The sequence below is a fragment of the Lissotriton vulgaris genome, chromosome 2_1 (genome assembly GCF_964263255.1).
Source record: "Lissotriton vulgaris chromosome 2_1, aLisVul1.2, whole genome shotgun sequence".
Taxonomy (NCBI): domain Eukaryota; kingdom Metazoa; phylum Chordata; class Amphibia; order Caudata; family Salamandridae; genus Lissotriton; species Lissotriton vulgaris.
In genome coordinates, this window is record NC_141687.1 from 1,433,597,164 (window position 1) to 1,433,620,941 (window position 23,778).

Here is a 23,778-nt window from a genome sequence, read left to right on the forward strand (position 1 = left end):
GCGTCATTCACATGGTATATTTTCGGGAAGACAATGCCAAAATAGCAGCTTCCATACCAGTGATCCGGCAATTTGAAATAAGCCTTGTTTCCACATATATAATAAATTCCAGGAAACACAGGTTCTGACCCATTTTTGAAACCCCAACCTCCAATTACCTTATAATTGTGTTCGCATTCACTGGAACCGATGAATACATTGTTATAATAACTAGTCTTTTCTCTATGAAGACAAAGTTTCCCCTTTCTTTCGAAATCCAGTAACAGTGCAGCGTTCTCTTCACCCTTTGAGGTGCTTTCTATGTTTTCTGCCCATTTAGGAGTTTTCTGTCTTTTGTCATCGGCCTTTCTTTGGAAATTTTCCCTTCTCTTTTCTGCCATGTTTAAAAACATCTTTTCTTGTTCATGTAATGAACAGGTCAAATTATTTCTGTGTGCTTCACCTAAATCTATGAAAAACAAACAGGTACCAACCACACTATGTTTCAACTCCTGTCACTGCAGGAAAATAACAAACCAATATTATTCTTAGGCCTGTTGGGCGTTTCTTGCCCTTTTAATTACTTTTTTAAAACATTTTAGCAAAGATTTTTATGTGTAAAAAGAATACAAGACATTTAAAACATTTACACAAAAATACAAAACATTTGTCACATATATATACACAAATTATATACAAACTGTACCAGATATTTCTTTGGTCCAATTAATGAACTCAGATGCTTGTCTAAATTTGACAAAGTAACGCTTAATGTAGAAGACAAAATATTTAAATAATATAAACCATAGTACAATTCATAGGTCTATAAATCAATTGATGTCATATTTTCTGTGCCTACGCATTTCGAACCAGTTGACTTCAATTCATAGGTTCTCTTCAGGGCTCTGTCTTTTAGTGAGTATCTGCAAGTATGTACAGAGATGAAAAAAAAGTTTTTTAATTTTAAGTTCTGAAAAAGATTTTTCTTATCCAATACTACAAAACCATCGCTATTTCTACCTGTTTATCCAGCAGCCGCCAGTCTACAGGTTTGACGTTCTTTTCTTTTCTTTTTAGTCACTCTTCTTTTTAGTCCTGTACCTTAGTAGGGAATAGACTTATCACTATTCTGTTTAAACAATTCTTTAAGTCCAGCCATGCTTAGCCTTACTTTCCTAGACATACCTTTTTAATCCCCGTGGGTCTAGTCCACCTGGGTTGAGGTATTTCTCTTATGGGTGTTCTTTCTTTCTATAGGAGACCTGTGAATTATAAAGGTGTTTTCAGTCAGGCCCCTGTTATTGATGACTTTTAATGCTGTCATTCAAGTTAAGTCATACGGGCATACCTGTTGTGGTGTATCACTCTCGTGGTAGCAGCGCGTTCAGTCTCTATTTATCAGCACAGTGTGCCATGCTTCAATATGTTCACACGCTCTAGAAAATTAAGGTATTTCTATGAAGTTGGTTCAATTTAAACTAGTTATCACACTTTTAAACCGACTTTCGCGCGAGGGGAGGCATACCTTTAGTCTTTAGGGGGGGGTCCGTTATTGTTCACCCTTGCGCTCGTTCGGACTCGCAAATACACTTGTGTCGTTTACCTGTGTGGTTGAACGCTAGAGTCAGTCTCAGATTTGGTCATTTTTCACCTTTTTCATTTTAAATTAACATTTGTCTGGGTTGTTCTATCTGGCCCTTACCTCGATGCGGCACGATCCGGCAACTGCAATAGCAATCCGTGGATACCGCCGCCATCTTTGTTTGGGTTATTATAGTCAATCGGAAGGATTGTGTGTCGGCCATTTTGGAAGAGGTTATCTTCATTCTTTCGATCTTTTAACCATTTCAATCTTACAAGTTTGCTTTAAAATCATTGTGGGCCAGCGATTTATGTTTGTGGTATAAAGTGGTCCAGTGAACAATGTGTTGTCATTTTTAATCGTTGTTCAATAACAGGGGCCTGACTGAAAACACCTTTATAATTCACAGGTCTCCTATAGAAAGAAAGAACACCCATAAGAGAAATACCTCAACCCAGGTGGACTAGACCCACGGGGATTAAAAAGGTATGTCTAGGAAAGTAAGGCTAAGCATGGCTGGACTTAAAGAAATGTTTAAACAGAATAGTGATAAGTCTATTCCCTACTATTGGATCAAACATCCTACCAGAACAGTGGGTTTCTCACTATAAGGGGCTGTACAATCACGAGCCAGGAACAACTGAAGAGTATGTAGGGAACTCATACCAGGGCACACCAGTAGTGTTTTCCATTAAGGAGATCACTGCTGGAATAGAGGGCTTGACGAAAAACAAAGCCCCTGGCCCGGACGGGATCCCCCCTGATTTGTTTCTGAGCTGTGTAGAACTGTGGGCCCCCATAATGACTAGGGTCATAAATACTGCCATTACCTGTGGTTTGCCGCCGTCCTGGTCAAAGGCCATAATCGTCCCCATTTTTAAGAAGGGCAATAGGGACGATCCCCAGTGTTATCGCCCGATTTCCTTGATTGATGTGTCTGCCAAACTCCTGGGAAGGGCGATCCTCAACCGACTGTCCGAGTGGACCGAGGAAAATAACATCTTTTCGGACACTCAGTATGGATTCAGGACGGGGAGGTCCACCAGTGACCAATGTCTGAACCTCTATATGCTGACTGCCAAATACACCATGGCCAGCAACGAAGCCATCTATATGGGGTTCATGGACTTGGCAGCGGCATTCGATCATGTGAATAGGGAGAAGCTCTGGGTTATGATGTCTCTTATGGGGATTGAGGTTGGCCTAATTAATATTTTAAGGGAACTTCACAGTGACACCTCTGCAAAAGTCCGTTTTAAAAGGGAGGGAGGGTGGGCTGACCGATTCATTTCCTTGTAAGAGTGGGGTACGGCAAGGCTGTATTCTTGCCCCATTTTTATTTTCACTCTATATAAATAACCTGGAGCAGTTCTTGTTAAATCTAAAGACAGATTGTCCAAGGGTGGGGTTGCGTCACATCCCCGTTCTACTCTACGCAGATGACGCGGTCCTGCTCGCACGCACGCCAAGGAGCTTACAGATTTTGATCAATGGATTTGTCAAGTTTATGGGCTCTTTAGATCTTTTTGTCAATTTGGGCAAATCATATGTGTTGTTGGCTGGTAACAAACCATGCACCAAATTTACGTATATGATACGAAACCACAAAATAGAAGAGGTCAAAACATTTTCCTATCTAGGTCTAATTTTTGATGGGTCTTTACAATTTAACTCCCTGGTTGAGGAGCGCTGTTGCAAAATGATTGCTACTAATGGTGCTATTGCAAGTTATGGTAGGAGGGTAGGTAGATGGAGTCCCGAACAGGTGATGGACCTGTACAGCTCCATATGCTGCTCCAAAGTGACCTATGGGGCAGAGGTATGGGGCTTTGCCAACACTGTGAAAATACAGCGGGAAGAAAATAAATACTTAAGAACCATCTTGAGAGTACCCCCAAGCACCGCTGGCTTCATAGCACACAGGGAACTAGGGAGGCCTTACCTAGAAGATCTGGTAAAACTTAGACCAATAGTGGCCTGGTTAAAAATTTGGGTTAACCCCGAGGCGTCTCTGAGCAGGGAAATTTTAAATGATTGCTTAGAAAGAGACAAATGTATGAGAATCCCATGGCTCAACTATGTAAAGAGTACCTTAGAGGCTCTTGGCTACAGGAACCTCTTTACTGACCCAGTAGCAATTGTATCCCAGCACAAAGCGATAGTAAAAAAAGCTTTTTTAGCCCAAAAAGCATTACAGAGAGCTGAGGTTGAAGGGTCCAAAAAGACTGTGAGGGCTCATAACCTGGTTAAGAGCACAGAGGGAATGGAGCCATACTTGTACCTCATGCATAATGATCAGGACAGATTTCTGATGTGCCGTTTTAGATTAAATCTACTACCTTATTTATTGGCATCACCAGCAGGGTTTATAACTACAACTGAGCAGAAGGGAACCTGCGGCTGCGACAACAGGTCTCCGCAGGATTCCCTTCACTTTGTACTCTTGTGTCCTTTTTATTCAATGCCCAGGCGTAGATTTTTTGTGAATATTTTAAAACAAGCCAATTTGAAACATGCTCGAGAGGCCTTAACCTATTTACAGAAAGCATCTGATCCTTTAACATTGTGTTGTATAATGAATTTTATTAAAGTGGCTGTCCGACTAAGGGTAACCCGAGGAGAGGAATGATTCCCAAAACTGTTATTATATTTTTAATGTGTCATTTCCCCTTCTCCTTTTTTGTTACATGTATAAGAAACTATAATAATTAGGATTCTGATAAGGATTTAATGAAATTTTTTAATCATTGTATATATGTATGTGCTTTTATGGTGATTTTTAATCATCGAATAAAGAATCCTTGACTTGACTTGACTATTCCCTACTAAGGTACAGGACTAAAAAGAAGAGTGACTAAAAAGAAAAGAAGAGAACGTCAAACCTGTAGACCGGCGGCTGCTGGATAAACAGGTAGAAATAGCGATGGTTTTGTAGTATTGGATAAGAAAAATCTTTTTCAGAACTTAAAATTAAAAAACTTTTTTTTCATCTCTGTACATACTTGCAGATACTCACTAAAAGACAGAGCCCTGAAGAGAACCTATGAATTGAAGTCAACTGGTTCGAAACGCGTAGGCACAGAAAATATGACATCAATTGATTTATAGACCTATGAATTGTACTATGGTTTATATTATTTAAATATTTTGTCTTCTACATTAAGCGTTACTTTGTCAAATTTAGACAAGCATCTGAGTTCATTAATTGGACCAAAGAAATATCTTGTACAGTTTGTATATAATTTGTGTATATATATGTGACGAACACTGTTCCCTCTAGGGCGCGCGCGCGCGCGCGCGCGCACCTTCTCTGACGTCAGCGCGCACCACCTATCGTGGAGCGCGCACACAGGCCGTCGCAAGAGATTCGCGCCGCCCGCCGCTTTTAAAAAGCGAGCGGCGCGAACATGACATGCAGCTCGTTTCCAGTGGTGGCGGCGGCGGTTGGCGGCGGTGCGGGCGTGAGAAGTTCCAGGTAAGGAGCGGGAAGCGGGAGGCGGCGGGAAGCGGCGGGAGGCGGGAGGCGGCGGGAGGAACGAGGAACCGGTGCTTATTGTGGGGGTTATGGTGGTGTGGGAGCGGGAGAAGTCGTATGCAAGCGGGAGGCGGCGGGAGGCGGCGGGAGGCGGGAGGCGGCGGGAGGCGGGAGGCGGCGGGAGGAACGAGTGGGGGTTATCTGGCCGCAGTATTTTAGCCAGCCTTCCGCAGTTAGACAGGTTTAGGCCTCACCGGTGCCCCCTCCGTTGAATATGGACTAGTCTGACCCCCAATGACATCAAACCGCCCTAAAGCAACCAATCCCAGCCCTCCAGCATGCCGGGAGAATGCCCGGTGGAATGAATGGCCTGTCCGGCCCTGATGGCCAACTGACCTGGGCCCTGAGGCAAGCCGGCCCGAAGACCACAATAACAGACGAGCAGCAGATTAGGGGCATCAGTGGCTCAAAATAAAACTCGGAAAACGTGGCGTGGAAGGAAGGGCAGTTGCAATCTCAACCATCAGAAAGCCATGTTTTGCTGGACATGGTGAGGCACACTTGTGGGGTTCTGCCCTCCAGAATTTATGGCGTTTCCTAGTTATATACGCAGTGTGTCACTGCCACTTTTATTAAAAACAAACCCTGCGTCTTGCTGCACAAACTAATATTGTTAACACTGAGATGCCTATATTTTTCAATTTTGCAAATCACCTGCGAATTGACCTGCACTGCCAAAGCTATGGGAGGAACTCATTTATGGAGTAAGATAAAGTGCTTCAGGTCAGTGTTGAGGGTCATTAGCAGAGCTGGGTGGAATTACATGTGTGCTGCCTATAAGGACCTCGCTACACTGGCATCGCTGCATATAGGCCAAAGGCAGGGGACGTAGTAAATCAGGATTGGTGGTGCACAAAGGTTGTGTGGGTCCAAGTACTAAAACAGTTGGATTGCTCCAGGTCACGATTTCCTGGGTTTTCCAGTCAAAATACAGAAAGATATTCGGCAGGAAAGATGTAGGTGAGCATTGAGGGTCATCTGTGCTGTTGCCTGTGGGTCCAATGTCTGGTATCATAATAAAACTACTGGCTGGGATTGGGGTGAAGTTACTTTGTGGTCTCAATTGAGAGACAAATGTAGGACGATTCTTTATGATCCTTTTGCACACGGCTACAAGAGGTCGAGATATTACAACATAGGGCCTGTTTCCTATGGCAAAGGGAGCACCCACAGTGCAAAACATCAGTTTGCCTGATGCTCAGGAAAACGTTATACCGCTCTCCTTTTTTTGGTGACTCTAATTAATATTACAATCCAGCCTGGATAGGGAAGAGTCATTTGGGTACTAGGGGACAGGTGCTTGGGAGACGCGAGTAGGGCAGAAGAGAGCAATTTGTTAAAGATGGGAGTGGAAACATTCAGGAATTGAAAGATTGGTAAATGGAAAAAAAGAGGTGCACAGGGGAGACGCAGTGAGCTGGATATAAGATGCACAGGAAAAAGAAAGGCAAGAGGGAAGGATGCAGGTGACCGGGAGAAGGAAAGGCGGCACGGGAAAGAGGTTTGCTCAAGCAGTATAGTCAGGGAAGAAAAAGCAGAAGGAGAAAATAATCATTTAAATAAAATTAATTCCACAAAGATTTAGTTTTGAATACAATGTCTGATCAGGCTACCTTAACAGATTGAGCTTTGGCTCTAAACCTATGAGCATTTGCAGTAATCTGCCTTCAAAAGCACCCCAGGAAAAGGAGCAAAGTGGACTTGAGCTGTTTAAAGGGCACCCTTCCAGCATAAAACACATTTTACACGAGAAAGTAAATCCCTGCTGTGTTGTGTTAGCGCCGGGCCAAAGCATTAACACATTCTCTCTGCCTTACTCCATGCTAAGCATTGCTTAATGGGTCGTCTTTAATTGTAAATGTTCATCTACTTCTACGATTGTTGTTTTAGTGCTATCTACCTTTGCAAGGGAGGTATACAATACAATTTATTTTTACCTGCTCAATACCATTTTTGTGCGTTTATTAGAGCCGACTTTAAGCCTCACACAAGCTCATTAAAATGCATGAGTAACCTTCTACCACCTGCTGCTAACTGACATGAGAACAAATGATTGCTGAGAGGGGAGGCTTCTCTGTAAAATGGAGCATCAGAGAAAACAGCATTATTCAGCAATCACCTCTGACAATGTAATTTAGGATGCATAAGGCAGGGATCTGGGAGTGGCCAAAACAATGCAGTAAACAGATTGCCACACGTTTAACATGTTTCGGTCATTTAAAGTGATGCAGTAATGCGCATTACCAATGCAGGCATGCCACGCGAGCTGCTCTCAGCATTCATTTGTTCTCCTGTCAATTAGCAGCAACAGCTCTCTAGGTGGCAGAAGGTTACTTATGCATACCTATCCAAACTTGCTGCCAAACCCTGCATGACAGCCCTCAACTAGAAAGCTGCACACAAAGCGTCATCTATGCAGCATAATGTGTGAGCGCTAAATTGCAAACCCCTCTGTGCACAGTATGGGCTAATCCAGGGAGCACAGTTTGAGCAGCAAGTCCTACGGAAGAGTTGGGTACATAACATGTGAATTGCTGTTTTGTTATTTAACACTTATAGGCCAACAGGGAAAAACTAGTGGTGTTGACTAATGCCGAAATGGTATAAATGATGCTGTGTTAGTGCTCATTGACAATCGTGTGTACCTTGAGGAGAGATGGGAGAGGGGAGGGGAAAGAAGGGAGAGTGAGGGACTGTAAAAGGAACCACTTCAAGAATGGTGACTTGTTGCTTAAAATACCTAAACAACTCATGGCTCTTCGAGCTGCGGGTGAAGTGATCGATAGGGCGTAGTTATTCAAATGAAAACCCCTGGTTCTGGCTTTAAGAGTAAAACACAGACTTTGTTGGCATCAAGCCAACATGATGTACTCCAGTTCTGCTTCCAATCCTGCATGGTTCACCAGCTTTTCATCAGGCATTTTAACCTCCTCAGCTACTTATTGAGTCAACTTCCAGTAGGCAAAACTGAGATCTCTCTGCAGCAGGTCCATCATTCTTCAGTTATCTGTACATATTTATGGTTGCCTGAAAATTGCTTGAACGTAGTCAATCATATTTTTGGTGCACCACTGCAGCAGCTTCAGGTGGGATCTTTTGATGGATTGTGTGCTTCTCAGCCATCCTGTGGGTTACCTTGTTCACCCACCTCAACCATTTGCGGTTTGTATTTTGTGCTACACCTTCTGTAATGCCGCTTTCCCCCTGGGATTCACATTTATAGACCAGTTTAAGATAATGGATGCTAATAATGGAACACATGGGCACACCCCTGTTTGTCCTAGGCTGAAATCCCAGGTAATTATTTGGTCATTTTTTGTCTTGGGCCTCTTGACCGCTCCCATGCACAGTTTATAATCCTTCGGGCGTTTGCTGACTTACTTGTCTTCACTTGTAGGTTTCCAGTCTGTACGGTATTTGGATTACAGTGGTCAGGTGCGAGTACCACAAAGACAAGGTAATTCTGTTTACGTTCCTCGTTGGGTTGGGGGTTGCTGGGTAAATAGATTCAAAATCTGCACCCTTTTTTCTTTTGCAGGTTCGTGAGACCGTACTACACAATTGCACAGGCAGACGTGAGTGCAGGCAGACGAGGTAATTGTTGGGTTGAGTTAAACTGTGCTGCGTCTTGAACATTGTAGTACCCTATATACTTACCGATGTTTTCTTCTGTTTCAGGTTTCACAGCAAGAACCCCATACATTTAAAGAGGCGCACGTGAGTGCAGGCAGAAGAGGTAATTGTTGGGTTGAGTTAAACTGTGCTGCGTCTTGAACATTGTAGTACCCTATATACTTACCGATGTTTTCTTCTGTTTCAGGTTTCACAGCAAGAACCCCATACATTTAAAGAGGCGCACGTGAGTGCAGGCAGAAGAGGTAATTGTTGGGTTGAGTTAAACTGTGCTGCGTCTTGAACATTGTAGTACCCTATATACTTACCGATGTTTTCTTCTGTTTCAGGTTTCACAGCAAGAACCCCATACATTTAAAGAGGCGCACGTGAGTGCAGGCAGAAGAGGTAATTGTTGGGTTGAGTTAAACTGTGCTGCGTCTTGAACATTGTAGTACCCTATATACTTACCGATGTTTTCTTCAGTTTCAGGTTTCTCAGCAAGAACCCCATACATTTAAAGAGGCGCACGTGAGTGCAGGCAGAAGAGGTAATTGTTGGGTTGAGTTAAACTGTGCTGCGTCTTGAACATTGTAGTACCATATATACTTACCGATGTTTTCTTCTGTTTCAGGTTTCACAGCAAGAACCCCATACATTTAAAGAGGCGCACGTGAGTGCAGGCAGAAGAGGTAATTGTTGGGTTGAGTTAAACTGTGCTGCGTCTTGAACATTGTAGTACCCTATATACTTACCGATGTTTTCTTCTGTTTCAGGTTTCACAGCAAGAACCCCATACATTTAAAGAGGCGCACGTGAGTGCAGGCAGAAGAGGTAATTGTTGGGTTGAGTTAAACTGTGCTGCGTCTTGAACATTGTAGTACCCTATATACTTACCGATGTTTTCTTCTGTTTCAGGTTTCACAGCAAGAACCCCATACATTTAAAGAGGCGCTCGTGAGTGCAGGCAGAAGAGGTAATTGTTGGGTTGAGTTAAACTGTGCTGCGTCTTGAACATTGTAGTACCCTATATACTTACCAATGTTTTCTTCAGTTTCAGGTTTCTCAGCAAGAACCCCATACATTTAAAGAGGCGCACGTGAGTGCAGGCAGAAGAGGTAATTGTTGGGTTGAGTTAAACTGTGCTGCGTCTTGAACATTGTAGTACCATATATACTTACCGATGTTTTCTTCTGTTTCAGGTTTCACAGCAAGAACCCCATACATTTAAAGAGGCGCACGTGAGTGCAGGCAGAAGAGGTAATTGTTGGGTTGAGTTAAACTGTGCTGCGTCTTGAACATTGTAGTACCATATATACTTACCGATGTTTTCTTCTGTTTCAGGTTTCACAGCAAGAACCCCATACATTTAAAGAGGCGCTCGTGAGTGCAGGCAGAAGAGGTAATTGTTGGGTTGAGTTAAACTGTGGTGCATCTTGAACATTGTAGTATAACAGTTTGCATTCATGAGCTAGGCGTCAACGTAAGCCATGTTTCCTTATTTTGCAGGCTTTGTGGGACAGCAGGCTCAAACCGGCGGGTACGGAAATGTTCAAGCGCAAAGCTGTAACTTTGGGAGAGTCCGGTGCTTCACCACAAAGGAAGAAATGTTGCCTTGTATTCAAGGAAGAGTGGATGAAGGAAATTGTGGAGGCTGAGACACAGAAGTCACGAAGCAAGGTCCGCATGCAACTCGGGGAACTATTTCAATACAGTCCGGATGTGGGCTTGATTTGCAAAGCATGTGCCGAAGCCAAGATTGTTGGGGACTTTTCCACAGGGAAGAAATGGAGTGATGGCTGGAAACTGGACTACATGAAACGCCATCTACTTAGCAAAGTACACGAGTCTGCCATGGTGATATTGAGAAACAGAAGTGCTGCTGCGAGGTTTGGTTTTGGAGTACGGGCAATGCTGACAGAAACTGCCACAGACAAAGCAAATAGAATGGAAGTAGTTGAACGCCAAAGATCTATTCCTGAGGAGATAAAGATTCTCATCAACAACGTGTTGCTGGCAGTCAAGATGAACACTTCAATGTTATCTGTACAAGACATCCATGACCACTTAGCTTTGTATGTGAAGATACCAGACAGCTGGAGGAGCAAGAACTATGCCTTTGAGTTCCTTGAGGCCATCAATAGCGTGATACACTGTGAAGCTATGACAGAACTTCGGCAAGCTTTGTATCACACCTTGATAATTGATGAGAGCACAGATATTTCTGTTTCAAAAATGCTCATCCTGTATTTCAAGTTCCGACCTGTAACATCAACTGAGCATAAAACACAGTTTGGGGGCATAGTGAAGCTGACTAGCTGTAATGCTGAGGCTATCACTACTGCTGTGAAGGAATTCTACACTGCCAATGAACTGGACCTCATGAAAATGGTCATGTTCACATCTGATGGTGCATCTGTGATGCTGGGGAAGAATAATGGTGTTGCTACTCGCCTTAAACAATCCATTCCTCATCTAGTTGAGCAGCATTGTGTCGCCCATCGAGAAGATTTGGGAGTTGATGATGCCTGGAAGAGGGTTCCAATGATTAAAGAGATGGAGACATTATTGAGGACTGTCTACACTGTGTTCTCCAGATCTCCTGCAAGGAAGTCCAAGCTGGATGAAATTGCATCGGTCACTGAATGTGAAGTTGTCTCTTTTCGACCACTGAATGAAGTCCGGTGGCTTTCAAGGCATTTTGCTGTTGGTGCACTAATTCGTAATTACGAAACTGTTCTTAAGTACTTTGAGCATGAGCAAGTTGAGGAGAATGATCCAATTGCTAAATATTGTTATAAAAAGCTATCAGACTCCAACTACCATATTTCCCTTGCAGTACTTAATGACATTCTGGGTGAATTTGCATCTTTGTGCAAACTATTCCAAAAAAGTTCTTTAACTACTGTTGAAGCCGTACAGTATGCAAGAGCAAAGATTGGCCAAATTAAGCAACAGTATTTGGGGGAAACTGTCTTTTGGAGCAGCAATGTAAGAGAGCTGATGGTTTTGTACAAGGATAGGCAAGAGTTTGACAGTGGGCCTATTTTGTCTTTTGTTTCCCTTCTTTGTGAGCACATGCAAAAAAGGTTCCCTGAAGGTGAGCTAAAAGAATGGGCAAGTTTTGAGATCCAGGCAATAGCCACACAATCTCATTTTGATTTTGGGACTGAGAATATTGAAAGACTTGTTGAAAAGTATAAAAATGTCTTGGCCTTGGGTGATTGTGAAACACCAGAAGATGTTGTTCGACAGTACAGAGACTATAAATATGTGGTGGCAGAACATGTTAAGGGTGGGTTATTTACCACCTTTCAAGACATGGTGACTTTCACTTTACGCAATGCTGCTCAGTATAGTGTCGTGTCTCAGCTTGTTGATGTCTGCGCAACATTTCAAGCATCTAGTGCAGACTGTGAACGAGGATTCAGCCTCATGAATACTATCAAGAGCAAATTGAGGAATAGACTAGAGCAGAAGCATTTGGACATGCTGATGAGGACAAAGGCCTACCTCCTGAACGGGAAAGTTGACCTAGACAGAGTTTATCAGCACTGGAAAAATGGCAAGGATCGCCGTGAGAAGCAACCCTGTCACCCATCAAGTGACGCCACTTGACGTGTCTGAACAGCCCTCTACCTTCTTGTGTATATGATATTGTATAGGCTCGCAGCATTTCCCCACCCAATGAACTGTGCTCCAGTTAAGAATATTTATTAAAATCTAATGATGGTACCACCATTGAAGTCTTGTGCTTTTGTAAACTTGAAGTGTACTTGCCAGTGTAACCAGTTCATGCCGTGCTTATCCAAAAATTGCAAACTGCCCTTAAGACCCTTATTGTGGCGCTGTATGTGTGACAACGCACTATCTTTTGGCTTTTTAAAGAAAAATTTTGGAGTGCCATTTGACGCCGCAGACGCGCGCGGTTTGGTTCCTGGCGCACATAGCCATGGTTGCAGCGCACAGAGACCCTCCACTGCCGCACACAGAGGAAAAAAATTAGAGGGAACATTGGTGACGAATGTTTTGTATTTTTGTCTAAATGTTTTAAATGTCTTGTATTCTTTTTACACATAAAAATCTTTGCTAAAAAGTTTTAAAAAAGTAATTAAAAGGGCAAGAAACGCCCAACAGGCCTAAGAATAATATTGGTTTGTTATTTTCCTGCAGTGACAGGAGTGGAAACATAGTGTGGTTGGTACCTGTTTGTTTTTCCCAGATATATACGGCCCAACCAGCCACAAGTCCCAGGGCCTGACTCCATTTTTTGTATCACCTAAATCTATGTCACCTATAGTCAGAAAGTATTCTCCCATATAACGAGTCACGTCACTCTTGATATGTACAATGTTCAGGTTTCCCCGAATAGGAAGTTCAGAAAATATTACTTCTGAGTTAGAATAGTAATACTCTAAAGTTCCTCCATAGAAGAGGCTTGCTAAAATGCTACAGGAAATTCAATAGGTTAGGGGTAAATGATGATAGGTCACACCTTCAGCTACAGAAGTGGGTAGCTTCATGCAGACATAACAGTCTTCTATTTCCATAGCTTCTACATAGTGAACTAAAAGATTTGCAAATACATTTAAATGTGTCCTGTTTCTTATTCTGTGATAATGTAGTCCTCCCTCGTCTGATGCATCTACGTCCCTTTTTGTCTGTTTAAGGCTAGAGGTTTCCTCACGTCTTTCTACACTTTGTGGTGTTTCTTCTGTCGGCAAAACATCTGAGTCTTTCGTCACTATTTTAGTAGGATACAGGTTAGAATCTTTGCTTATCATAAAAGGTATTAAAACTGTTAGTCCTATCCATACTATCAGTACTATTGCTACACTACACAAGCATATTTTACAGCATGTTTTACAGAAATTCTGTCTAGGTCTTCCATTCACATTTGAATCAGACATTCTTGGCTCCTGGTCCTGTCCAGCGGAGCATTGTGAGCCCGAGCATTCAGTGGCACGGATCGAGACATAAGAGGACATTGGAGCCAGGAGATCACCTTTGGCCAAACGCCGACAGCACATCACCGCCGCCAGTCGCGCCGCCGCTCCGGGACTACAGTTCCCGGGAGCCTTTGCGGCGGCACGTTCCCTGACGCGTTACACGCGACAGGAGGGGCTTCAAAGGAAGCGAGCCCTCGGCGGAGCGGGGGGTCCTGTCCAGCGGAGCATTGTGAGCCCGAGCATTCAGTGGCAAGGATCGAGACATAAGAGGACATTGGAGCCAGGAGATCACCTTTGGCCAAACGCCGACAGCAGCACATCACCGCCGCCAGTCGCGCCGCCGCTCCGGGACTACAGTTCCCGGGAGCCTTTGCGGCGGCGCGTTCCCTGACGCGTTACATGCGACAGGAGGGGCTTCAAAGGAAGCGAGCCCTCGGCGGAGCGGGGGGTCCTGTCCAGCGGAGCATTGTGAGCCCGAGCATTCAGTGGCAAGGATCGAGACATAAGAGGACATTGGAGCCAGGAGATCACCTTTGGCCAAACGCCGACAGCACATCACCGCCGCCAGTCGCGCCGCCGCTCCGGGACTACAGTTCCCGGGAGCCTTTGCGGCGGCGCGTTCCCTGACGCGTTACACATGACAGGAGGGGCTTCAAAGGAAGCGAGCCCTCGGCGGAGCGGGGGGTCCTGTCCAGCGGAGCATTGTGAGCCCGAGCATTCAGTGGCAAGGATCGAGACATAAGAGGACATTGGAGCCAGGAGATCACCTTTGGCCAAACGCCGACAGCACATCACCGCCGCCAGTCGCGCCGCCGCTCCGGGACTACAGTTCCCGGGAGCCTTTGCGGCGGCGCGTTCCCTGACGCGTTACACGCGACAGGAGGGGCTTCAAAGGAAGCGAGCCCTCGGCGGAGCGGGGGGTCCTGTCCAGCAGAGCATTGTGAGCCCGAGCATTCAGTGGCAAGGATCGAGACATAAGAGGACATTGGAGCCAGGAGATCACCTTTGGCCAAACGCCGACAGCACATCACCGCCGCCAGTCGCGCCGCCGCTCCGGGACTACAGTTCCCAGGAGCCTTTGCGGCGGCGCGTTCCCTGACGCGTTACACACGACAGGAGGGGCTTCAAAGGAAGCGAGCCCTCGGCGGAGCGGGGGGTCCTGTTCAGCGGAGCATTGTGAGCCCAAGCATTCAGTGGCAAGGATCGAGACATAAGAGGACATTGGAGCCAGGAGATCACCTTTGGCCAAACGCCAACAGCACATCACCGCCGCCAGTCGCGCCGCCGCTCCGGGACTACAGTTCCCGGGAGCATTTGCGGCAGCGCGTTCCCTGACGCGTTACACGCGACAGGAGGGGCTTCAAAGGAAGCGAGCCCTCGGCGGAGCGGGGGGTCCTGTCCAGCGGAGCATTGTGAGCCCGAGCATTCAGTGGCAAGGATCGAGACATAAGAGGACATTGGAGCCAGGAGATCACCTTTGGCCAAACGCCAACAGCACATCACCGCCGCCAGTCGCGCCGCCGCTCCGGGACTACAGTTCCCGGGAGCCTTTGTGGCGGCGCGTTCCCTGACGCGTTACACGCGACAGGAGGGGCTTCAAAGGAAGCGAGCCCTTCGCGTCGCGGGACGCGAGCGGGACGCCCGGGGTGAAGCCCGGGCAAAGGGCGGGCCCTCTGTGGCCCTCAGAGGCCAGAGGAGGCTGGGCTGGGCCACGCCGCCTGGTCGGTTATACATAGCTCCTCGTTGCTATTACTGCTAGGATACACAGGTTATGTCCTGCCGTGAAACCAGAAGTATGGCCGTTGCAGGAGCTAAAAAACTTACTGGAACTTTGGACGATTTTATCACTCGCACACACGCGTTAATCGACGAGGGAATAATATTAATGGATAGGAGAGTCTCCCAAGACCTGGCCATGGCCAAGCGCTCCTCCCTGGGCCTTATTGCACAGGCACAGACACCTAACATTGATTCTCGGTCAGATATACAGGCCCTAGTACATAGTACAGGAGAGACTGGGGATCTTGACGCTTCAAACACTGTACAGGATTTGGAGGCTTCACCTAACCTCAATATCCTAACAGAGAGTGGAGCGCAACAAAGTGATTCAAATACCTCTAATATCATATCCGCTACAAATGAAAGGGGCCGGATAGAAGGGGCAATCCCTAAGCAGAAACGTAAGGTCAACAAACCACGCATTCTCGAAGGAAAGAACGTTCAAAACCCCTCTAACCTCCCTAATACGGATAAATTGCCAGCAGTCTTACCCAGTTCCATAGAGGTACCGCATTCCATCAAGGTTGGTTTACCCTTGAGTCTTCCAGACGACACTATCATTGACCAAAGTCTGGAAGAAATTTTGGAGCTGAGTGGGGAAGTAGGTAATTTAGTAAAATCACCATCACAGGAGGGGAACGGTTCAAGCATGAATAACACCACCATTTTTAATATGCTAAAAGAATTGCTGGAACCCATAGAGGCTAGATTACGCTGCCTGGAAACTGTCCTAAAAAACATACATAAAGATATAAGTGCTCCTACTTTCACCTTAAACAACAAAACCGCCCAGGCCACCAACCCACCTAAAACGGCCAACAAGCCTTCGGTGGGTGTTAACAAAATGCTGGAGACCAAAAATGTGGCGCCCAAGAAACTTAGTAACACCCCAAACCAGGCTGGCACCAAGACAAAGCCCTTTGTAGCTGATCAAACTAAGAATATAGATCCAACCCAGAAAACAACTAAAAATAATTCAACCCCTCAGGCTGCAACGAGCGATTGCTTATCTCAGCCTCTAGATCTTGACGCAACCGACAGAGCTAAGGGCATTGCCCGTAGAAATATTCACCTCCCCCCTGATGCCTGTCCCTATGTGGTCATTCTCACTGGTGTCACCAAAATCCCTCCATCAGAGGTAGAATCGTACCAGGCCCTTAAAAACAAAGTATGTCACTGGCTATCCAGAAATTATCCTCTCCCGCCAAACATACAGAGCAATATCCTAATGATAGAGAGAGCTCCGTGGGTAGGAGGCAACAGAAAAAACCTTCCATGGGACTGCGTCGTGGTCACTTTCGAGAATACGGAGGTTGTAGAATTCATCTGTAGTAGTGGAGCCCCTAGATATCAGGCGAGCACGGTGACTGCTAGACCTCTTTCCTACTTCTATCTCCCACAAAACCAAGTCGATAATCGTTGGAGCTGGCTAAAAGGACCACATGACCGCAAACCCAGACAGAGATTTAACCCCCCCTGGGACACATAACCCCTTGGTTGGGAGGAGGGGTGGGACGCGGGATGGAACTTGGCAAGGATCAGAAGAGGTAGACCGCGTCAAGGCGGTCCTGTTTTTGGCCCACACCAGATCCAACCTTATCAGTACCACCAGCCTGCAAATGGTCTAGATAACCCTTTGCACTTCCCGATAGCAAATCGCTTCGATTGCCTGTCAACCACAGATTGGGTTGACTGACACACACAGGGCTCCCCAACTGGACGGAGTCATCAGGCTATTTCCATTCAATTTTGCAAGGATGTCGCCACGGAGGTCTTGACCAATGTAAATCTATCTCCTACAGCTGATAAAGGCTCGGTGGAGGGCGAGTGCCGGGGAGCGCTTACCCCCCTAATGTAGCTTCACCACTATGCAAACTTCTTACCTGGAATGTGGCGGGTTTAAATGCAAAGGCACTAGACCACATATGGCAAGGGTTCGTAAAACAATATGACATCCTGGGAATCCAAGAAACTTGGGACACCACCACAAGTTTTTCATTGGATGGTTTTTGCAGTTTTACTACTCCAGCAGTACCAGGAGCAAGAGGGAGAGCAAAGGGTGGCCTACTCACATTGTGTTCTCTGGACTTGGTGGGGGTTTTCAAAAAATTAGATTCCGCACCCATGAACACGTTAGTCGTGGAGTGGACCCTACCTGATTAAAAAATGTATTTGCTTATTAATTTTTATAATTCCAAGGAGGTTTCCTGCGTGAATGAGCATTTGACCTCCTTGTTAGACTTCCTGTCAGTCTATAGACTTGATTGCATTTCTGTCCCAGAGATGGTAATCCTGGGTGATTTTAACATTCACCCCTGTGAGGGAGATTGCTATAACGATAGATATGGGGGTTTACCGACTGAGGGCATTCCCCATTTTGAACACACAAATGAGGGTGAGTGTCTTGAGACTTTCCTCGCAAACCTAAACCTATTTGAACTTGACCAAGGCAAAAACGAGTCTAGAGCCCCAACTTTTGTTGGGAAGGACGCCAACACTGTCATAGATTATATTTTTGTATCAAACGGGGTCCTGGTAAAGGCGCGTGAGTATAGGGTTGTTACTGCTAGTTTCAGTGATCATCATCCTGTCCTCCTAACGCTGGACCTAGACTGTTTCCGGACCCGTAGATTGACAGGTGTGGTAGCTTCAAAGGATTTGACGACTAAGGACCAGGGAAGGCGTCTAAAATGGGAGAGGATTGTCCCTGATCAATTCTTCCAATTAGTAGCCCAAGAGTCCGAGGCTAACATGGCAGTGTGCTTAGACTCAACCGCCCTGGGCTCCGATGTAGTGGCCGCATATGAGGAGATTTGTGTAACGATCTCTAAGAACTTGGAGCTAAGGTCAGGCGCACAAAGGAATAAGAAGATTTACAAATGGTTCAACAAGGAATGTTCGCAAAAACACAGTGCCCTGCTGAAAGCACTAAAACATAAACCCAGAGACAGGCCCTTAGTGGCTAAATTAAGGAAGGAATACAAAATTGCAGTTATTAATCGCAAAACCCAAATTAAGGAGGAGGCTTGGGATAGTTTACTATCCATTGATGTATTGAGAGATAGCAAAAAGTTTTGGGCCACCGTGAACCAGCCCTTTTTTTCTGAGGATGGAAAAACTGACATGGACTGTGTGATCGAAGATGAAAGATGGCTAGGCCACTTCAAACAGATTTATGAATCCACAGCACCAACTTCACCAGCCAGTGCCCATGACTCACCCAACCTGGTTATGGAGTTTAACACCACTGAGGTCGAAAGGGCAATTAAAGACACAAGCAAACACAAGGCCCCGGGACCTGACGGGGTCCCTGCAGATCTCTACATCCAGTATCCGCAATTTTGGTCAAAAATATTAACCAACGTTTTCAATGCGATACCTACAGCTGGCTTTCCTCCCTCCTGGTCCACCTCTATTATTGTGCCCATCTTTAAGAAAGGGAACAGGGGGGACCCTGCCTGCTACAGGCCAATCTCCCTGCTGGACTCTGCCGTTAAGATCTTGGGCAGAGTCATTCTGCAAAGACTGGGGGATTGGCTCGAGGAGAGCGGGATCCTTTCGGATTTACAATATGGTTTCAGAGCACATAGAGGGACTATGGACCAATGTCTAAACCTTCACCTCATCATTAGTAAATACACCGTGGTGAAGGGGGGGCTTCTTTATTTGGGATTTATGGACTTATCTTCTGCTTTTGATTTGGTCAACCGTTCAAAACTGTGGATTATTTTGCGCGATCTGGGTTTGGACACTACTTTGGTTAATTTTCTGCACGACCTTCATCAAAATTTGTCTGCCTCTGTCAGGGTAACAAGGGAAGGAAGATGCACGGCGAAGTTCAGGTCAGGGAGAGGGGTCAGACAAGGCTGCATTCTGGCCCCTCTCCTTTTCACACTGTACATCAACTCTTTGGGGAAATCTCTGAACTCAGCCACCCTGGACATGCCGCGTATGGGGGGGCTACCTATTCCGGTCCTCCTATACGCGGACGATGCTGTCCTTATAGCTCGGACTGGTACGGGCCTGCAAAGACTATTAGACCACTTCGGTGGTTTTATGGAAGCCTTGGACCTAAAGATTAACACTGCCAAATCTCATGTTATGGTCACTGGCTCACGAAAGAAAAACATGAAGATCAGGTCCTTTAGCTGTAACAGCTCTCCGCTTTCGAGGGTACCCTTCTTTTGCTATTTGGGCGTCACTTTTGACGAGAAAGGAACTTGGGGTGCCCAATTGAAACTAAAGGAGAACGGAGTTACCAGATCCACTACAGCCCTTTTGCATTTCTCTAAAAGATTGGGCTTGAGACCTATGGAAGCTATGGCACGTATTTATAGAGCCAAATGTGTGGCAATTGCATCCTATGGGGCAGACATTTGGGGCTACGTTTCAGCCCCAGGCATCCAAATTGCAGAAAACAATTTTATACGAGCCTTGTTATCACTCCCGAAATCATCTCCTACATACTCAATCCATAACGAAATAGGCTTGGGATACGTCACTGATCTCCTAAAAATGTCCCCTCTGTTATGCTGGATTAAAACCTGGACAAATGAGGAGATCACATTGAATCATTGCATCCTCAAAGACTGTATGTCTCTGGACAAATCAGACAACATACCGTGGCTGGCGTATGTTAGAGCGGCATGCGTGAAGCTAGGGCGCCCGGATATGTACTCTCTTCCACAGAACCTTAAAAAAGAGGATGTAAGGTGGGTCAAGCAGCATTTTCGAAATTTGTTGGAGTGTGAAAGGGAAACGGTTGAACTTTGTAAGCCAATGGTAAGAACACTTTTCCAACTTTCGTCGACCATGGCTATGGAACCCTATCTAAAATACGTAACCAAACCTTACCATTGTTTCCTACTTATAAGGTTCAGGTTCAACCTGATACATCTTGTTCTCGGCTCGTATACAAAGTGGGGTATTCCAGAAAACTCCCCACCCTGCACCTGCGATTGTTTTTCCACACAGGACACTCTGCACCTAGTCATGCTCTGTGAACATTATTCGGTGGCCCGTAAAACATTTCTTGTCCCTATCCTGACAGACTTAAACTTTGTTCAGGTACGGCCAGCTCTATTATACCTACAGATGCTGAATTCGGTTCAAGTCACATATGGTGTAGCTTGTTTTTTGGTAGCAGCCGCTAGACAAAATAAATCAAGAATTGCCCCAATAATTAACCACCAAACCTGACACTTGTAAAAAACTCGGTGGGAATGTTCTACATATACTGAAACGGGTACTCCACATATCTATCTATTTTTTAAAACTTGTTTTTGTAAAGCTTTTTTAAATATGCAATCACTTTTATACTTGTTTAATTGTATTTTAATTCTGCTTCATGAATTATATTGTGCTTTTATGGTTTTAATTAACCGAATAAAGTTCTTTGACTGACTGACTGGCTTAGAAGAAGTTTTTCAACCCCTCTTTGTAACTTTACACAGGTGGCTTACGCATGTAAAAAAATATTTTCAGGTGGGGTCTTCTTCTTCGGAACCCTGATCAGCAATCGATTCTTCGTCACTCTCGTTACTTATTTCGAGGTCTTCAAATTCTTCTAATACTAGGTAAGTCCATTCAGGATTCCGATATTTCTTGTTTTGTCTTTTTATTTTGTCACTCCGTCTTTGAGGCTTGTTTCCAACCCTTTCCTTTTCACTGGCAGCCTTCTTTCGGACTTCTAGTTTTTCTTCCACAGTTTTCAATCTCAGTTTTAGTCTTTTTATGAATCTTGGTTCATCTTTCTTCTTTTTAAGTCTTTTAATTGGCACTGTAATTTGGCTTTCTTCACGAGTTCTTTTGTTTTCATTCAGTTGTGGCACAGCTATTTCAACACTTCTGTCTTCTCTTCCTGTCTGACTAGTTCCAGGTCTTATTACAGTTTCTTCTGCCTGGTTGCTAAACTGGCCTGGTTCAGGTGTATGCTGATTTTGACTTTTGTTTGTTTCAAATTCTATTTCCTGAACACATTCGTCTATTTCTATCTGATCTGGTTCATGCACTTCGAGCCCTTGATTTTCTTCCGCATGAACTTCCGCCCTAACTTCTAGCTGTTCCTTTTCTGTTTCTGGAGTTGTGGGAGGTGTGTCGATGACCTGTTCTGTCCCTATCTGACCTCCTTCTTCATCAGATCTGTCATGGATTTCGATTATCTGATTTTCTCTTCCTAGTCCTGTCTCATCCTCACTATCCCACTCTCTATCTAAGTAGGTGTATCTTCTGATTCTTATTGGATCAAGAGCCAGATCATTGGCAGGATACCATTCATCTTGGCTGGTGCTCGGTTGTTCGTCCTCAGCTACTTCAGGACCATCGTCTGGAGACCCTTCAGCTGCGCAACCTTCAGCCTCAGCCGCTTCCTTTTCAGTCACTCTTTTGGTATGACTTGCATGGATCCACTTTGGCACACCTGCACATTTCACCGCAGTTGTAGTGATGAGAATCACTTGCCTTGGCTTTCCCCACATCGGTGCTAGGCAACTCTTTCGGGTGTGTTTCTTAAGCACAACCCAATCTCCTGGTTTCAAATTATGGACTGGAGTTGTGGGCCTGGCGACGGCGTCATCCCAAATCTGGTGAGCGATAGAACGCACTTGGTCACCCAGCTGCTTGCAGTATCCTAGTACCAAATCATCAGAAATACTTAGCAGTTTGTGTCCTGGTACCCATGCCTGCCGCATCACTCTTCCCATTAGTATCTCATGGGGACTCAGGCCTGTGTTTCGGTCTGGAATGCTTCTCAGTCCCATCAGGACAAGGGGCAAAGCATCTATCCAATTCAATCCAGTAGAGTTACACATCTTTCCCAGTCTTGACTTTATAGTGCCAATCAGCTGTTCTACTACTCCAGAAGCCTCTGGAGGATATTCACAGTGCAGTTTTTGGGTAATTTGAAATGCCTCGAAAAGCTGAGTTATAACGTCATTGGCAAAATGCCCACCTCTGTCCGATTCAACTGTGACTGGAAAACCGTACCTAGGTATCAGTTCCCTTAGTAACAATTTGGCTACAGTAATGGCATCATTTTTCTTGGCTGGGTAAGCTTCTACCCATTTTGAAAATAGGCAGACTATGACAAGAACATACCTATGTCCTCTGCAAAGGGGTAACTGAATAAAGTCAACCTGTAGTCTGATAAAAGGGCCTTCTGCTTTTCCAATTGTACTGGGCAACACCACTGTTTTCTTTCCAGGATTAAACTGCTTACAAGTTAAGCACCTCTGGCAAAGTGCCTCTGCAATGTTCCTGAACTTCGAACTGTACCATGTTTGTTTAAAGACACGAACCATTGCATCTCTCTCTCTATGTGTGTATCTCCATGGACTAGTCTTGCCATAGAAGCAACCATACTGTCTGGTAACACAGGCATACCATCCTTATGAACAATGATACCACCTCTATCCCTTGGTTGGCAATCATCTTTCTCCCATCTTACCTTTTCTTCTGGCTCTGCAGCCTGTTGCAACCCTTTCAGTTCCTCCCAAGTTGATACATCCTCAAACACCATAAGTTGGCAGCTGTTTCCAACTCCCCCCAATGTGATGTTCAATGACATTTTGTTTCGGGCACAATATTGGGCTATTTGGTCAGCATAACGGTTACCAGCTGTCACATTGTGGTTGCCAGATTTGTGAGCTGCACACTTGACCACTGTCAATTCTTTTGGTAACTGGATTGCTTCCAGTAGGTTCTGTACCACTTTTCCATTTCTGATAGGGGTACCTGAGGAAGTCATGAATTCTCTTTGCACCACAATTGGCCGAAGTCATGCACAACCCCGTAACCATATTGAGTGTATATGGTTACTCTCTTATTTTTCCCATTTTTGCAAGCTCTTGTCAATGCAATCAATTCGGCTACTTGTGCAGATTTTACTCCAAATAGGTAGGAAGCTTCTATTGTTTTGGCTAGGGTAACCACAGCATAGGCAGCACTTAGGCCTCCATCCTCATGTCTCAAGTATGAGCCATCAACAAACAATTCAATGTCTTCTATTGGCAAAGCTGTGTCCTTAATATCTGGGCGTGGTTTTGTGCTATATTCAGTAAGATCAATGCAATTATGCTCGACCTCCTCCCTGACTTCTGCAGCCAGCGTATTTGGTAATAGAGTTGCTGGGTTCAGTATATTACATCTAGTGATAGTTACATTAGCAGCACCCACTAAAATCCTCTCATACTTAGTCAGCCGACTAGGTGTGAGGTACTGAGTCTTGGTCCTGGTAAGTAGGATTACAACTGCATGCGGAACGTACACAGTTAATGGATGTCCAATGACAATGGACTCACTTTGTTCAAGACTCGTGCAGGTTGCAGCTACTGCTTTCAAACATC